Source organism: Urocampus carinirostris, chromosome 3, assembly GCF_059441175.1.
Source record: "Urocampus carinirostris isolate Australia breed hairy pipefish chromosome 3, RoL_Ucar_1.0, whole genome shotgun sequence".
Taxonomy (NCBI): Eukaryota; Metazoa; Chordata; class Actinopteri; order Syngnathiformes; family Syngnathidae; genus Urocampus; species Urocampus carinirostris.
The window spans coordinates 24,165,473-24,185,096 of NC_142351.1; the positions used below are offsets into that span (position 1 = coordinate 24,165,473).

At 41.1% G+C, this 19,624-nt stretch overlaps 1 pseudogene; it reads right to left on the reverse strand.

Moving 5' to 3' along the window:
* Positions 1–464: 464 nt before the first annotated feature.
* Positions 465–581, reverse strand: LOC148369249 (U2 spliceosomal RNA; annotated as a pseudogene).
* Between the last annotated feature and the right edge of the window lie 19,043 nt (positions 582–19,624).

Sequence of the window (19,624 nt, forward strand, 5' to 3'; positions counted from 1 at the left end):
AGGGGACACTCAGTGCATGCTGGGATTCTCGCATATGCATCAGGTTGCCAGGTAGAACTCTGGGAGCGGCAAATGCCAGCGCGTACTGTACTGTATTTTTGACTTTGTAACCGGAAACCCCTTTGTAACTAAAGGCAATTGTTTGCCGTTTAGGTACTTTGGAACCTGAAACTTTTGTATGTAGAGACATTTAGAAATAGAGGTACCACTGTACTCTGTAACGATGAAGAGAAAATGTGTTTGAACAATTTTATGGACATTATTAACAGCAAATAAACAATGTAAGGTTTGAACAATTTGGGGTTTTGGGGTTTTTAAGGGTTATTGTTCTATCTTCGTTATTCATTATCCATTATCCGTTATCGGTCAGTTCATAATACGCTACAAAGCCTAGGAGCCGGTACACTTACTCTCAGCCAAAAGGACAAGCTAAGGTCCTAGCCCTAAAGCCTTGCTGCGATCATTGCGAATGCACCGTTCCCGGAGATACTGCAATACCGGGCCGATACGTGGAGTGGACAGAGCAAGCTCTTATTCCATCTCCGAATTGCAAAAATCAAAGTGCATCAACACCAATATATCCATTTGCTCACAGCCACTAGGATTTGCCCCTTCCATAAATTGTGAAAAACGGAAAACGGTGAAAATCAGTTTAGCGCATCTCCCATTCTTAAGTAGTTTGTGTCCTATTTTTACTTACGGGTATTGGAAGATTGATATCAAAAATCTTTTTACAGGGTCTTTAAAGTAAAAAGAAATTATTTGCCAAATTACAAGCAATGGTGCACATGTTGGGTTAGTTGATGAGTCGTAGAAAAAAGGTTCTGGAAAAGGACAGATACTGGCTGAGACTCTCAGCCACTGTGCCTGCGTCTGCCACAAGGGACAGGATTGCTTCTCATTTTCATCATGAAGCCGAGCAGAGGAAATGTGAGATCTGACACAATGACCCTAGGAAAACTTTGGTTTTGAAACTTGCATTCAATGGAAAAGGAATTGCTGGGTTATGGTGGCCACGTGTAAAAAATGTGCTCAATGAGGACTTAAAGGCTCCCAAGGGAAATAGTTGCTATTAGCTCTGTATGCAGCGGTTTCACAGGGACATAATGACATCATTATGTTGTGAAAGGATAACAAGAATCAAGCGCCAGCAACAAAGACTGCGGCCCCTTTGACACTGCCCTTCACCTCGATGAGCGGCTTCTTGTTACCATTGAAGATGCAAGAAAGCTGGAGAATAATTTTCTATGCTGGCAGGCCTGCTTGAGCTTTGCGCCAGAAAAAAAAGTTTATAAGCGCCAATGTTTTATATGAGGCCTCCCACACGTGCGCCCCTCACTAAAGGACCCTTCAGCTCGTCAGCAATCATCCAATTTAGTTAGCTAAGAGGACCTACTTTTTCAAATGTGCCATTGTGTAACACAACCTTCGTTTGCATACGCGCTCTTCATATTGCCACAGTGATGTTTAATTCAGGGCTTTTGTTTAGGATTCGCCTGGACAGTTGTTTCCTAAAAAGAAGTTTAATTAATCCGTAGAAAAAGGTTTGATCCTTCCAAATGAAAACTTTTTAACGTTTGCCCATTTTGGATTCTTTAGAAAATGCTACCTAAGAGTTGTAAACTTGTGGACTTCAGGAGAACTAGAACTAAGCCGGTTCCTGTAACCATCAAAGGAGAATGTGTAGAATTTGTCCAGACCTGCAAATACCTGGGTGTGCAGCTGGACAACAAACTGGACTGGACTGCCAACACAGAAGCTCTATACAGGAAAGGTCAAAGCCGACTTTACTTCCTCAGAAGGCTGGCGTCCTTCAACATCTGCAAAAAGCTCCTGAAAATATTCTATGAGACTGTTGTGGCAAGCTCCCTCTTCTATGCGGCAGCGTGTTGGGGAGGCAGCGTCATGAAGAAGGATGCCTCTCGTCTCAATAAACTGGCGAGGAAAGCGAGCTCTGTTGTGGGCACAGAGCTGGACAGCCTGACAACAGTAGCTGAGAGACGGGCACTAGAAAAACTGTTGTCAATCATGGACAATTAATCACATCCACTACACATCATCATATCCAGACAGAAGAGCAGCTTCAGCGACAGACTGCTGTCACTGTCTTGTACCATGGACAGACTGAAGAGATCTTTTCTTCCTTATGCCATGAGGCTCTTTAACTCCACCCGGCAGAGCCCACATTAGACCACACCCCCTACATTGCATATTACCGAATTTTATTGCAATATGTATTCTGTGTAGCACTATCTAGATACTCTTTAGAACACGCTACAGTGGGTATATCTATCTATCTATCTATCTATCTATCTATCTATCTATCTATCTATCTATCTATCTATCTATCTATCCATTTAAAATATCACGTTCACGGTTTAAAGATTGGGGCACCACTTTCTGTAGTATATCTTGAGCAAGAACAGCCTGGCGGCACTCATCCCTGTCCAGGCCAGTTTTTTGAGTTGGGGTGTGCTCCCCACATAAAACAGATATTGTTGTTTAGTCGTCTCCATAGTTACTAGTAGCAGGCCAAGCCTCCTGATCTGACTTAAATTTAGCACCCTCATCATCCAGTCGCCGTCTTTTTCCGGTGAAAAGCGTGATGTGGGTATTCAGAGATGAGCAGGACCTCGGCATTGACAGGTATATGCCCCAGATTCATCGCAGCGCAGTTTGCCCCCAAAAATACTGATTTAAAGTGACACTGTGTAATATTTGAGCACTAAATATGCCTGCATTGTGTAATGCAATAACACAGAGGGCTTCAAAGCACAAGAAACAATACAAACTACGGATACTCAAAGTGACCATTTTTTTACTCAGCCTTTCATAATGTTTTGGAATGTCAGAGGTATCTATGGGAGCAAGGTTGCAGAGAATCATCTCACCTCTTTCTAGTTAATCATATCTTAGGTAAAATAATTGCCAATTTCTTGACCTAAGAGTATTTAAAAAAAATGCAAGTTTATATAATAGTTTGTGTATTTTTGCTTACTACTTAAATGGATATTGTTTTTAATAAACAAGGTCTTTTTTTTACCAACAAGGCTTCCTAATTAACACAAACTGCCCCCTGAATGTATGAATTTTATTTATTTTCTACAATGTGGATGTTACTTAAAAACAAGTAAAGTGCGGGGATCCCAAAAACAACTTACAGGTCCTTTTCAGGACACGGACGCGCTCAGAAGGTTACAATTAAGAGGAACAGAATCCACCCCAAGACTAAACACAGATGCTTATTGGTGTCCCACTTTCACAGTCCCAAACAATCCATCACCACTGAACGACCTTATGAATACATTAGAATAAATTACAACTGATTGGCTGCCCAGGAGTCACTCGCTGTTGTTTGTCATTCTATGTTTCACGAGCTGCTGCAGCCTGCAGGCAATGATGCATGCCAGACTCAGAAGGAAGTACTGCAGCGTCACGCAGCTCTTTCCGGGTAAACATTTACACGGCTGCTTTACTTTCTTGCAACATTTTTAAATGCGACTTCAGATTTCAGCCACCACAACGAAATGGCTGCATGCATAGTGATCTGAATTTGGCAGACTAATCAGTCATGAGACAACAGTGGGAAAAAAATATTGGAGAATTTAAGAACAGGGAAAACCATAATCGGACACATGTGAAATTCATGATAAAAAACACACAGGAAGGAAGGAAAATAAAATAAAATCACACACCAAAAATATCCACTCAAAACTCTAAACATAGTATTGTTTCCATATCCGTGTTACAATCAGGCACTTTTCTCAGTACTGAGAAAAGTAGTGAGTCCCTGGCGTTGCCGTCTAAAAATCTAGCGCTCCCATTTTGTGCAACACAGCCCTCATCTGTGTTTTCTTCCTGCACAGTAGTAAATATGTGCTCAGCTTTGTAATCACCATCTTGAATGGTCACATGATCTAAAACACTCGACAATTTTGAGGTAGATTTTATTAAATGAGGTAGATTTATTATGTTACAGTAATTATTCCAAGAGGGAGGTTTGAGGAAAAGACAAAGTACATAATATAGACACTTGGAGTTGGATAGTTCCATTATGAGTAAAATCTAAAACGAATGTTGGTGACAGCTGTGAAGTTGGCTGTTTTTGGTTGTGTATTTCTCAGACTTCCATGCTATGAAATTAACCTGTTTTTACATTCCTAAATATAAAAACAATCATCACACACACACACACACACACACACACACACACACACACACACACACACACACACACACACACACACACACACACACACACACACACACACACACACACATAGTCACGTTTCAAAGATCAGTCTAATTCCATTATTTGTAAATACGTTTTTCAATCTTATTTCCTTTTCTTGTGAAGTCGCACTCATGTGTCACTTCATTTCCTGTTTATGTGAGACGTCAATAAACCACGCCTACTTACCGAATGTTTTCAGTTTTAGCCTGAGCGGCCAGCGAGCATGGCCGGTCAGGCTGGGCTGGGATATCCACGATGTAGATTCAAAACCTCAATAAGTGTTTTTATCTGAATAATTCTGCCAACAGAGAGTTTATATCTTGTATATCTCTCACACAGCCCACACAGGGGGCTGGTGCTATAACACTATGTACCTCTGTGGAAAGCAATTGTGGTCAATCTCCAAGCACCAGCATGAACATTCACAGTTTGTTAAGCTGAGAGTCTATTGACCATAAAGAAATATAAATTGCCTATGGAAAATGCACAGAACCTCTTCCTATGAATGAATGAATTAATGAAAACTTCATTCAAACATCAAAATGAAAAAACAGAACAAAAACAATAACTCAACAACAAAATAATACACATATGTTCGAAAGGGGTAGTAACAAGCAAATGCTTATATTCCCTACCCCTTCATCTTCCCCAACAAATGTACCAATGTTATAACAACAAATGTAATGATATTAATAATAACTGTTTTGATATAAGAATAGCAACAATAACACAAAGTTAACTAGACGCACTGTTCCCAATCTCTTGTATCACTCATACCCGGTTTTCTTCAACTCTGTACTCCGCCAGGAATGTTTTTTGTATTCAAATTTGAACAAGTGAATATTTGGACACCGTTTGGTCTTGTCTTGCAATTTGTTCCAAAGCTTGACTCCACACACAGACACACACATACTTTTCCTAGTGGTTCTCACCTTTGGGATTATGAATTCACTACAGCCCCTTAAGTTATAATGTCCCTCTTTCCGAATGAATAGTTTACTGATGTTTTCTGGCAGTATGTTTTTGCTGACCTTAAATAGCAGCTGTGCAGTGAAAAATGTTACTAAATCATCTAATTTTAATAATTTGGACTGCAGGAATAAAATATTAGTATGATCTCGATATTCTACCTTGTGTATAGTTCTCATTGCACGTTTTTGGAGGATAAAAAGGGGCTGTAGTGAACTTTTGTAATTATTGCCCTAGACTTCTGCACAATATGTTAAGTATCGTACTTGGCAGTATGGTAAGTACTAGAGAACAATATAATAAATACAATGGATTATAGTTTAAAAGGAATTTGGCTTTATTGATTATTGAAATGCTTTTAGATACCTTAGTTTGTATGCGTCTGCTGTGTGTTTTCCAACTTAATCTATTGTCTATTATGACCCATAAGAACTTAATTTCTGATACAATGTCTATTGCAGCACCCTCCATTTTTAATTTATTTGTATATGAATTAACCATATACAAATAAATTGGGAGGACCCCAGCACCTGGATTTAATGGCATTTGAAAAAGAAATGCTTGACCAAGTGTAACTCAGAAAGGTTATTAACAGGTTTGCAACACAGCTAACGACACATGCGACACAGCTTAATCCGTTAAGTGTAGGGTGGAACTATCAAGTCTAATAAGTTCCATGCTTCTGCTTCTGAATGTGTATGTGTACTCTATCAGAAATAATTCAGTTACAACTGGGCACGTTACTGCTAACCACAAAGTGTATTGTGATGTTCACAAATGGGAAGTGACACTTTTAAACAGTGTTGAATGATCCTAAATACCTTTAGGTGAAATAAAAAAAAAAATATTAACCAGCCAGTCAGTCTGGGTGCTCAGCATCCCCAAAGCTCTGAACCTAAAATCGCCCCCGGGATCAAAGTCAACAATGCGTCAACAACGCCACACAAAATGTGCGAGTGATTTTGTGGAGCTCTGTTTTGTGTGTGACTTTTTTGCCTCATATACAACGGCTGCCCATAATGGATGGATAAGGAGTAAAATACCTTTTTATGACGGAATATTAAAGAGAGAAAATAGTGGCGTAGATGAACAGTTCAAATTTAGCTTAGCTTTAGCTTAGCTTTAGCTTTAGCTTCGTTCAACTCGAGAAGAATTGACTTTCCTCGGCTTGCACCCAGCTTGAATACATTGTTAGAGTTAGGGTTCTGCCTTGCGGTAAAAAATATAGAGTGGCCTTAAGCGCCCTCTACAGCTCAACATGTAAAGTGAAAGCAGCGCGATCATTGGTAAGTTGAATTTTTCGTAAATTGCATTAGTGCTATATTTTCTATGTTTAAGGCTTGTATAAGAAACCTGTCAAGTCAAGTCAAGTCACATTTATTTATATAGCCCTTAATCACAAAAATGTCTCAAAGGACTGCACAGGATTACAATCACACAATCACCTGATCTTAAGCCAACATGCGGGCAAGGAACAACTCGAAACCTCAGCGTGAGGAAAAAGAGAAACTCTGAGCAGGGGCCTCACAAGTGGTAATTTCCCCTTCCAGGATGACCAGGGTGAAATAGATTTAGCATTACAGTACACAAACATAGTAAACACTAGGTAACATGTTGAAAATTAAAACCTGTATTTTTTGTACTAAAAAATAAACATTTAATAAAAAAATATGCTCTATAAAGATAAATAAAGTTGAGTTTACCTTACTTCTGAAAGATGCGCTTCAAGAGGTAATCCTCCGTAATAAAAACTGGCCCGAAAGAGTTCCGACCATTTTTTCAACCGCATCCAGCTTTCTTATTCCACTTTCATTTCAAAAGAAACGACTCGCCTCTTCTTTACACTTTACACTAACCATATTGAATGGATGCACGAAATATTGAACAATAAAAATGTCAAAGTTCTAAGGGCGCTGGAGATACAGATATAAAAGGATACTGTAAACAAGGACATTCCTAATGATGTCTTCAGTACTGTCAGTTATTTTATAGACTTGCAGCCACAGACTCCTACCCTGCTTTTAAAACAAACTTTATCTCAATCCATTCAAACTCGTAATGCAACTCCTTGCTGTTTTGGGTCAAAAATGCGCACGCATCCTGTGCTGAACCAGTGATGACGTAGGCAGGAAAAGGGTCTACACTACAAAATAGCAAATAAATAAATAAATTCCTATATGAGTTAATTTAGAAGTAATGTAAGGTTTCAACACTCTCACAGAGTGTGAAGAGCGTAATCGTTTTCCACAGTTCTCACACTCAGCAGCTCTGGTAGCGTACGGCGACCCACGTGGCAAATTACGCCATCATGTCTCACTTCACCCTCCGGAGAACGTGCTTGATACGCCTCACTTGCTTTCATAATTATTTCTGCTCCTCTCCCCCATTTTGCATGCCCAGTTCCTGTCACACTGGCACTCTCAGCCCGAGTGCCAGTGTCCTGTCCCGAGAGCACCTAGCCCAGACTGGGACGTGGAGGGTGCATTTGTTGGTGGTCTGCGTAAAGAAAGAGGGACGTTCCAAAATGGGGAGAATTAAACTTAAAGAGGTCATTTCGGTTACCCGAGCATGTCTGATAGACTGAGAAGACAAGCCGGTTGCATTTCATCAGTCACGTGACACATTAATTCGTGTGTGCTCAGCGTGGAAATGTGTTTGCGGGCAAGCTTGCGGGCTACCGATGCCATTTACTCTTCAACCAAACATGTTTGCTCGGCGATGTGATTCAGCGTGGCATTCAAAGGATAGATTGCAAAGAATCTCTTCCTCCTCCTGTAAAAAGCGCACGAGAATTTCACACATGTGTACAAGTCTGCTGTTGTCTGCGTTGGCCAGATAAATAGAAAAAAAGGTCCCAACAGGCAGCGCAGGGAAGCCGTGCTTACTCTTTCCGTACAACATTCCTTCCAAGAAAGCTTTGAAAGTATTTTGAGTGGCAGATTAAGGATATTGGTCATAAGGGCTTGCCAGAGAACGAAATGTAGGCTAAATATGCGTACAGACGATCATTCACGCATTTTTTAAACACGTGGCAGACAAAAATGGGGTAAACATAAAAAAATGTTTTGTTCTGGTTTTCAGGGAAATGTGTTTCACATAATATTAATTAAGGGTAGTGTAATCAAATTAAGGCCCTTGACGGTCAAGTCTTTCGGGCGTTACTTTTGACTGGTAGGTTTAAGATTTTCACTTTTGTGCATGCTCAAGTAAAGCCACAATGCTGGCTGGATGGATCAGAAGCAATAGGACATTGTGATTTCAAAATGCATTTCCGTTTGTCAGCTTTTTTATAGGCTTCATAGGACTTCACATGATTCCAAAACACGATGGATTATTGTGTTCAACTACAAAAACTTGATATCAAATAATTGAAGCATTTGTGTGGGTCAAAAAACAGCAATCAGAGAAATGCAGGCCACAAACCCTTTTTTTCCTGGGCCTTGTTAAATCCAGAACAACAGACACTCAAGTTTGATTTTCACATGCGATAACACTCACTCCTAGCGAGACACTGTATTAACTCCACCAGTGCATCAGCGAGCAGCTGACAGCCTACCATGATGCCTTTTTCATTGTTCTCTCTCCGTTCCTATTCACTCTATATACATCGGACTTTAAGTACAACTCTGAGTCCTGCCATGTGCAAAAGTTTGCCGACGACACTGCGATCGTGGGATGTATCAGAAACGGGCAGGAGGAGGAGTACAGGAAATTGATTCGGGACTTTGTCCGATGGAGCGACGCAAACCACCTGCACCTAAACACCACCAAGACCAGAAAGATGGTGGTGGACTTCAGGAAAACCAGAACTCACTCGGTTCCTGTAACCATCAAGGGAGAATGTGTAGAATTTGTCCAGACCTACAAATACCTGGGTGTGCAGCTGGACAACAAACTGGACTGGACTGCCAACACAGAAGCTCTATGTAGGAAAGGGCAAAGCCGACTTTACTTCCTCAGAAGGCTGGCCTCCTTCAACATCTGCAAAAAGCTCCTGAAAATATTCTATGAGACAGTAGTGGCAAGCGCCCTCTTCTATGCGGCAGCGTGTTGGGGAGGCAGCGTCAAGAAGAAGGATGCCTCTCGTCTCAATAAACTGGCTAGGAAAGCGAGCTCTGTTGTGGGCAAAGAGCTGGACAACCTAACAACAGTAGCTGAGAGACGAGCACTGAAAAAGCTGAGGTCAATCATGGACAATCCATCGCATCCACTACACAGCATTATCTCCAGACAGAAGAGCAGTTTCAGCGACAGACTGCTGTCACTGTCTTGTACTACGGACAGACTGAAGAGATCTTTTCTTCCTCATGCCATGAGGCTCTTTAACTCCACCCAACAGAGTAAAGGCCCACATTAAACCACACCACCTACATTGGATATTACCGAATCTTACTGCAATATGTATTCTGTGTAGCACTATTTAGTTACTCTATATAACACGCTACAGTGGGCATTTGCACGTCACACTGGGTATTTGTATATTGTATTCTTTTGGCTTTATTATTGTACTGTTCTCAGCTCAGGGATGCTGCTGGAAATGTGAATTTTCCTTAGGGGATGAATAAAGTATCTATCTATCTATCTATCTATCTATCTATTCTAGCCAGGAATTCAACGGCACCAACCCAAAGACTGTGTTTCCAAATATACATGGACATATTAACTTCCTCACAAGAGGTACCAACATTTTAGATGATGATTACACTGCCCACAAAGAGCCTACAAAGCTGTACCACTCCTCACGACCTCAGACCACTCCAATGGCCGCTCGTTAAAATCTCCAAGCCAGTAAACAAACAGGTACAAGTGTGGCCAGAATTGTCTAAACCACCGACTGGAATGTAATTCAGACAGGCAGCCACTTACATCAACATCGTTGACCTCCAAGAGTACACAGAGACTGACACGCCCTACATGAGGAAGCACATTTAATATGTCACAGTCATCAAGAACATAACCATTTAGGCCAATCAGAAGCCATGGCTGATGAGATCGTTCCACCGGCTCTTGAGGTTGCGTGATCATCCCCTCCTCTTTATTCTGCTGATCCACGACTGCACCACAACATTTAGCTATTACCTTTTCATCAAAATTGCGAATGACACAAGTGTGGCGGGTCTCATCAACATTTTATAATCATCATCTTGAATGGTCACATGAACCGAAAACATGCTATGTAAAGAACTCAGAGCAGAACTAAAAAAGGATACAGCTGAAAACGGCGTTAGGTGTGCAGGGAAAAGGCGATAATGGTGTTCTGCCCTTAAAGGTGGCGATGCATAAAATGCAAGAAATATCCGTGAATTAGTTCATTTTCATGGCTGTTTTAATCTGGTGTGGATTGTACAAAGTTTAAATTGAATTCTATTCTTTAATTGAGCTTGCGGCTTTTAATCAGGTGCACTCTGTTGTCCGGAATGTTCGCACCCAGGAGATTGGATAAGGAATTAACCTTTTGTACACAAATAAGCCGCACCTGACTACAAGCTGCATATGCCTTCATTGAAACATGAGATATTTGAGATTCCCTGAATTGGAAAACATCGGAATTGTGTCTGTTTGGTTATTTGATGAATCTTTTTGTCATTCATTTGAATCGTCCTTTCAATTCGACATGTTTTATTATTTGACTTATAATTCTGGAAAAAAATATATAAGTAAGTTTTGCGACCAATATTAGGTTATAAACTGAAATTAAAGTAGACAACTAGTGATCAAACTAATACAGAAATGAAACGGTTGGTAAACCAAGATTGACCAAACTTATGATTTCTTGTCGAACACCTTAAACTAAATAAGAGTGTTCTTTTACTGTAATGTGTGGTAAAGGTTGTCTATTATTTTGTCCATTGTTCATTAAATTGGCGGCTTTTGTTCAAGTCATTTATTGCTTTAATCCTATCACCCATAAAACCTAGCCTAAAAGCATAGGTGCTACACTGACATAGAAACCTATATAATTATACATATGGTAATTTGCTTTATATAATCATCTATTTTTGTGTTACATTAGTTAGTTCTCAAAACTGAATCACAAGTTTGAAAAAAAAAGAAGCAATTGTTGCTATAAAGTCACACCCAGATTTTGGCTATGCTATTGCTTTTGTGGGAACAAGAAAACAAGGCAACGTTATGATAAATACCGCTATTAGATAAATCTGATACCGAAACATATTAAATGTTCACGCCTGTGTGCAAGATACTCCCTGCCAACTATTCATGATGACAATATAGCAATGGAAATAACACCTGCAGGGGCTTTACAGAATGGAAAATAGTCTAATGCGCGTCCAACCATGACAGGTACAGTACATACAAGTGTGTGGTGTAATTATTGCATTCATTCTCATTGCATGCCCACTGAAATGGACTTTGTAAAGCACGATAAACCCACAAACATCTTGTACAAATTACTGTACATGTGATGTTGCCATGCTGAATTTTGGGAATTATGTGACGTGATAACTAATATGGGGGTGTAATAAAAATGTTAAAAAAATATATATTAAATTTGTAGTTGTTATTGCCAATGACTGAGAATATACTTTGTAAAAAAAATTAAAAACAAACATTTGTCGTGATTACCTAACTGGAGCCACCTGAGGTAATCAGCTGGTGTGCTGGAACGCGATTTCCTGATTGGTGGAAGCTTTCTACATAAGCTGTCAGCGTCCAGAGATGGACGTTCGAGTGTACTCCTCGTTTCCCTGAGTGAGCCTCCAACATTCAAGGTACCACGATCCCTTTGTGTATTCCAAGTCTGATTCTCGTTGCCTGACCCTTGTCTGTTAAAAGTTTACGATCTACTCTTCCGTCCCGGCCACCGACTTACCTGCTACGTTACTCGTCACGCGTTTTCACCACGGAGTTGCCATATCGTCCAAAGAGGCTTTCGGCTACCAAGAGACGACGTCCCAAGCCTGCTCCACCGAACCTTGTCCAAATAAATCCTTTAACTGACTCTATTGGATCCGAGTGCTTGTTCTGGTCCATGACAACATTTTGCACAAATTACTGTAAATTGGAAGTTACTATGCTGAAATCATGGACACATGTGTCACCACTATGGGGAGTGATATTGAAATGATAAAAATTACATTTGTGGTTGTTTTTTAGACCATAAATGAACTGAGAAGTACAACATCAATTACAGCTAAGCAAAAATAGTTACGGTAAATCAATTGCAATAATTTATAAAGTGGAGGATTTGCTGGACCAACATGACTTGTTGTTTGGCATTATCCCTTGTTTGTTTCTTATATAACCTATTGTTTGGAAATATGAGGAATGTCATATCTCAGGTCACACAGAATCTCTTTATTTACTAAATTAAGGAGAGTAGCAGAGTCGCATTAAAGAGAAAAGTTCAATGGTGTGTTTTTGCAAGCCTTTAAAACGTGCCGACTCTACCGAAGGTGGGCTCGGGTGAGCAGAACAGCTACCTCCAACTCTTGTTGAGGGGACACGGGTGGTTGATAGCCCAGGAAACACTGGAAAGGGAACATTCTTATGGCCGAGCTCTGCAAGGTGTTCAGGGAGTACTCCACCCAAGGAAGGTAGGTGCCTCAGGAAGTGGGTCATTGAAAGGGGACACAACGGAAGGCAGCCTTCACCGCCTAGTTTGTCCACTCCGTCCATCTGCCTCGTCTATCTTCTCTGTCTTTCAGTCGTGAGGATTTTACCCTGATGAAAGACTAACCTTTGCCCCAATCCCTTTGCAGAAGGCCTGCCATACCTTTGATACAAAAAGAGGACCACGGTCAGACAAATTTTGTTCAGATACCGTGGAATTGGACTACATGGAGCATGAGAAGAACTGCTATGTCGCCTGCTGAATGAATCTTGGGAAGGAGAACAAAATGGGCAGCTCTACAATTTAAAACAAATTGGTTAACCCCTGTCAAGATGACTGTGTTACCTTGCAACTTTGGGAGACCAGTAATAAAGTCGAGGGCAATGAGGGACCAACGTTGAGCAGAAAGTGGTCAGAGGAGGCCGACAGGGGGTAAGTGGGAAGCCTTGCACCTTGCACATATGCTGGATGTAACTGCAAACTCCCCTATATCCTCCCAAAGGCCATGAGAAGTGTCTCCCGATTAATTCTGCCGTTTTTTCTTGCGGTGGCAGGTAAAAACCTCGCATCGAACGGTGGGGGGAAGGAATATTCTGTGCATAGGTCGGGGTAGGTCTGCAGGGCCTCTTTACTGCAGACTTGATTCAAACAGGACATTTCTGTGACGAGGATACTAAACTGATGGAGAGTAGAAGAAGGCTGCCAGTCTGCCAGCTCAAAGGGTGGTCGCTAACGAACCAGAGCGCATCCTTAAAACATGGTCAATCAAAACAAAGTAGGACTGTTTTTGCATGCCGCGGTGGCTCATTCCAGCACGTAACCGGTTAATGTGATTACCACAGCCTGGCTACTACTTGATTGATAGGTCAACAACAATTTGCATGGGGTCAAAAACCTACAAAGGAGATGGACATAATGCACTGGGCTCTATGACATATAAAGAAGGGGTTAGGAACGCTAAGTCCTATGAAAGGGGTATTATTGGAAAACAGGAAAGCAGCAGGAACTGGCTTGGCATGTGTTGACATCTATTTGCTATGCCTTCTATTGCTAGGGCTAGGGAAGTACCTGTTCAGATATCTGCCGAATGGTCTTGGAAGTGTCGTTGGAGGAGTCCTTGAGTCCTTTTTTACTACTGCTTTCCACAGTTCCCCAACACTGGAGGGGCCAGCTTGGCTTGTCATGGCTTAGTCGTTCTGTTAAATATTTTGGAAGAGCCACTAATGCAGAGACCGTGAACAAAAAAAGGCAGGAGACTTTGATCATAAAAGAAAGTATATTTATGCGGGGAATCTTGGAAAAGAGGAAGGAGGGTAGAGACCGTTGTGCTCCAGTCCGTATCTCAGGAGAACAGTGGCAAGGAAATTCGTCAGGATTGGTGTACGAGGAGGCGCGTCGGTCAAGCAAGCAGGCGCTGAAAGCAATCGAGGAATAAGGGCAAGAATACAACCTGTCTTAGTCAAACTTCTAATAAACCCAGTCTAGTGTCAACTAACCATACTGGTCAATGATTAAAAACTGAATGGCTGGTCCGTGCTGTTTTTATCCTCTGCTGCCTTGAAGAGGATGGGCTGTAACTGATCCGATCGGAATTGCACCCAGCGTTGCGTCATTAGGGTGTAGCATATTCATTTTTGAAGTTACATTTGTGAAGGTTCAGAGCAGTGTTTGAGATCAAATTACGACACAGAGCTGCACAATAAGTATCTCGTTTTTTTTCTTGGTTAAGGCGCAAAAAATAAGCAGCATCCATCTTTGTATCTAAGTAAGGGCCCGGTCACACAGCCTTTTGCATCTGTATCGCGGGTAAAATGTTGCGATTTTTTTTTTGCCTGTGGTTGCCCGCGGTAGAAAATGCGCAAAATTGGCCAACCCGCTGTTCATCCGTGGTATGCCCTTAAAACAGACGCCGGCGACTGTTCCGCTTTCTCATCGCGTCAGTTCCACGTCCTTTCCGCGTGTGAACCACGGGTATAAAAGCTGCCGAGCCGGGCTGTAGAAATCATAACCGCTCAAGACACAGTCCCGTGAAGATAAAGATTTCAAGCTATGGCACAGAAGAAGAAGCCAATATGTTATTATCATAATAGTTTTTCATTTTTATTTTATTATCTTGTTATGAAATGAAAATAAATGTCAAGAAATAAAAATGGATTAAGACGAGGTCACTACGGTGACGGGGATCCATGTTCACCCCTTGACGTCTCGAGCACAACTGACGTGTGCTCGGCAAATCGCGCTGTATATACGCGGAGAAAGGCGTTTGACCGTCACACGCGTTACACACGCTAATTCACGTGATAACACCGCGATACGGGCGCAGAACAAACGTGCTATGACCGTGCTCCACCCGCGATTACCCGCTAAAATTTCGCGTGCCACCCACGTGTAACGACGCCCTGGCTGCGGCCGTAGCACGTCGTTACCTCGTGTGTACCACGTGTGCCGCCCGCGGTTACCCGTGGTCTAAAGTTTTGAGCAGCGCAAAACTTTTTCGCGCGGCCAACCGCGTGTGAATTTCTTGCCGCGTGTAAAGCACGGCTGTATCTCGTCTGTATCGCGATCTCAAAGCGTCCAACAGCGTCTGCTTCACGGGCAGAAATTTCTGGCCGTGATTCAGCCTCGATACGCCCGTGAAAGGCTGTGTGACCGGGCCCTAAGGCAGGCCTCCAACTTTTACATTTTAACTGAGCTGTTGTCTCCAGGGGCAGATCTAGTTAAGTGTGTCATTTACATTGCAATGAGAACTAATATTATACTTGCAGATAATATCAGCACGGGGAAGCATATCAAAAACTAAAAAAGAAGGTGGCCAAGTACAAGCCCTGTGGAACGCCACAGGTAACCTAAAAATGTTCAGAGGTCAGATTGCCGTCGTTTCCACATTGTATCCTGTCTGAAAGGTAGGACCTAAACCGAACATTACCCAAGGAGAGTGATATATTAATGATATATAAACTGAAGATCATAAGATCCTAAATAGAACTTTCACCAGAGAAGCGTAAACAAGTCAAGCAGGTAAGTAGTTCGTTTGGCCCAAATGACCATCTGTGCAAGACTATCAAGGGGCAGATAACTAAAACTGGAAAACCTTTCAGAACAGCTGCAAACATAGACATGTTCTCTAACTTCCGGAAATTTAAGGTTGCACAAAATTGCTGTATGTTCATTTGAAATGTTTTAAATCTTTTTTTATCAAAAAATGCCATAACGTCATGAGCAGAATACATAGAACTATTATGTTGTCTAGTAAGTGGCGCCATTGTGTTTAACAATTGTTTTTTGATGTTTACGAATAATCCTAGAGAAATAAGATGCTTTAGCAAAAACTAAGATCTACTTTATAATTCAGCAAGCTGTCACACCAGACTTGTCTGAAAACTTCAAGATTTGTAGTGCGCCATTTTTGTTTAAGTTTCCTGCAACTTTGAGTAACCTGGTTTATTCAGTAAACCAAGATGCTTTTTTGGTCAAAATCTTTGCCGTAGGGGTGCCACAGAGTCGAGTACATTAACCAAAGCAGTAATAAAATAATTTGTAAGTGAGTCAACAGGCTCTTTTTTTTCTTTTACAATTTTGTTGTATTCTGGTGTATTACTTTGTGATAAATACTTGATTAAACCAAAATCAAACTCCGTTTTGTTCCCGGGTCTTATTTTATTTTTATTTTTTTTAAATACGGGCACTTATTTTGGTATTAAAGGCGCTCGCGTGAGACTCGCATCTAATAGGCCAGTGCGCCGGAGCCCTCGCATCCAATACAGACGCGGGCCTACTTTATTATAGTAACGAGATCGTTCGTGAGTTGAATTTGTTACTTCAGTGCTATATTTGCATGTTTAAGGTTTATATAAGTATGTTTCAGGCTTGTATAAGTAATCTGTATATTTTTACTAAAAAATTAAAAATTATAAAGACAAATGAAGTTAAGTTCAACTTACTTTTGGGGGATAGGCTTCAAGAGGTCTGCCCTCGTGGTAGAGAGTGGACAAAGAAAAAAAGATCCAACCTTTTTCTCCACCGCCTCAAGCTTTCTTATTCCACTTTCATTCCAAAAGAAATGTCTCGCCTCTTCTTTACACTTAGCACCAACCATATTGAATGGATGCACGAGCTATTAAACAATAAAAATGTCAAAGTTGTTGGCGCGCTGGAGAATCACTACAGTATGTTTACACACGAACGAGGAAGAGGAAGTGGATTTCTTCTTCAGGGTGGATGCTGAGTGACCTCTCACTGCGCCACACGGCGGAAAGAAGCACCACAGCACTGTCCTATACTCAGAAAAATCTGCACACAATCCAGAATCTAACTTACAGCAATGTCCAGATATTTTTTCGACATCCCGAAAAAAATGTTCGTACCGTTTTTCGTAAGTCGAATGGTCGTAAGTAGGGGAGCGTCTGTAGGCCAGTGCGCCATATGAGCCGACAAAAAAATAATTCAACTAAGAAGAGTGCACCCTTTAAATCAGTGCGCCAAATGGGTGTGGAAATACGGTACAATAATGAGCTTTTTTATTTTAACATTGACTACCGGCAAGCGACGCATGAGCTTCATTTCGTTTCTTCTGTTTTCTTTTCCTTTCTCCGCTTCAGACGCCGTTTCGAGACCATGTTCGCACAGATTTTCACCCTGCGGATGAGGCATAATCAAACATACCACAGGAAGAGGATAGGTGCACCATGAGATAGGCTGGGGCACAAAGCAAATTCCCCCCTTTTCTCTGAAAATTTGGTTTATGCTGCTTTTGTATTGTTTAATCATATTCGCACTTACAACGAACACTTTTCACTTTTTTTTCATGACTCATATTGCTTTTGGTGCCCTCCTGGGCACTTGATACCAGTGCGCGTTATGTGTGTTTGCGGGGCTACGGTCCTGAGTACTCGACACGTTTTTTGGTCAATTGTTTTTGTGTGTAAATGTGATATTCTCTGGTTTCTTGAGACAATTATAAGCTGTCATCACAGAAGAAAGACAAGACTCTTGTCTTTTCTTCACCTTAACAAAACAGATAAAGCTATCTTCTGAATACCAGCTATTCTGTGTGAGACCGGTAACAATAGCAGCTCTTTTTAACCACCATGTTGGATTAAACAGTAACTCTATCGTTCTTGTTTTAAACGAGGTAGAATATGAGCCCGGGGTCGAGGCTCAATTTACTCAAACACTGCTCGGACAGTTTTGGTTGTCAAAGGAATAGCCGCCTGGATTAAATGACGCGGTCCCGATTAAAGTGAGATTTACTGACATCAGTCACAGTTCATCTGCAGTGATTACACTCAAGCTGTTGAGAAGGGGGACCATATAAAGCTTATGGCTCTTGCAGACGATAGGAAGCCTCGATCTCTTTTTCTCCCTTGGCTTCAGTTTAACCTTCTTTCCATCGCTAGAAATGCATTAGCGTTTTTAACTTCACTTGGTGGCTTCAAAAGTATTCAACTAGTTACCTTATTCATACCTGTTAGCTTGATTGGAATTAAAAAAAACCTACAAAATAAGACTTTATCCATCTCATCTGTGGATAATGGTCTACACGCATATGAAATAACCTATTGATCCACTCTCATAAGCAATTGGATTCCATGATTAAGGGCATCGATGTGAACCTTGCAGGAATACGATAAAGATTGGGAGTTTAGGCATACATCTGAAATAATGTGAATCTTATGTCCTTGAGTGCTTCTTTAATATGTCTTGAACTACACACTGTTTGGAGTATGCCTTTCAAATATAGTTAAAGGGAACTTATTATTGACAATGTAAACTCGACCTAATTTTCAGGACTATAATTCCAAGTTTTTTTTATAGTTTGGCCGGGGCTGCGACCCAAGTTGGGGAAGTTGTTAACCCTTTAGAGGACACAGAAGATAACAATTTCATTGGATTTAGTGATAATTTGGTAAGCATGTTTTTTATGCTATAGTTATCTGAATAACTCTGTTATAACCTGCGGCATGGTGGTTGAGCGGTTCTGAGGTCATGGGTTCAAATCCAGCTACCAACCTTTTTGTGGTAAATTTGCATTTATAATTATAATAACAAATAATGATGATAACAGTTATCATGATCATTGGAATTATTAATATATTTAATATGATTATTACCAGAATTAGTTTTCTTGTTATCAATACATTAAGGGTGTGTGATATCACTTATTAGGCTAATACAACACTTTTTTTTTTTTTTTGCCAATACCACATACTCGTGTGCAACGCCTTAACATAGTGTGCTGGTATTAGCACTGGTATTAATACTTACAGCAGCTGAGTAGTTAGTACGTCTCCGGCATAGTACTGGGGTCATTGGTTCAAATCCAGCTACCAGCTTTCCTTTGCAGAGTTTGCATTTTCTCCCCGTGTCTGCATGAGTTTCCTCTGGCATTCAGGTTTCCTCCTACATTCCAATGCATGGCAGGTTAATTGGTGACTGTCCCGAGGTGGTAATGAGCGTGTGAATGGTTGTCTATCTCTGAGTGTCCTGTGGTTGGCTGGCCACCAGTTCAGGGTGTCTCCTGCCTATTGCCCGAGGGCTCCAGCACCTCTGCGATCCTACTGAGGATAAATGGTGCAGATGATGGATGGATGTTACGTCCTCACTGACATTACCAGGCATGCCAATTAGGTAACGCTAGTTTACACTTATTCAGCCTTTTGTTCTTTATTGTACTTTTAAGTGCAACTTATACTCCAGGTTTGACTTAGATACGCCGGTTTATTTTTTCTTAATTCTGCATTTTTAAGTTGGTGCTACTTACACTCCGCAGCGACTGATATTCTGGAAAGACAGTATGAAGTGGTCCCTCATTTATGTTTCAGTTGTGTGCTGTGTCTTTCAGTGAACTC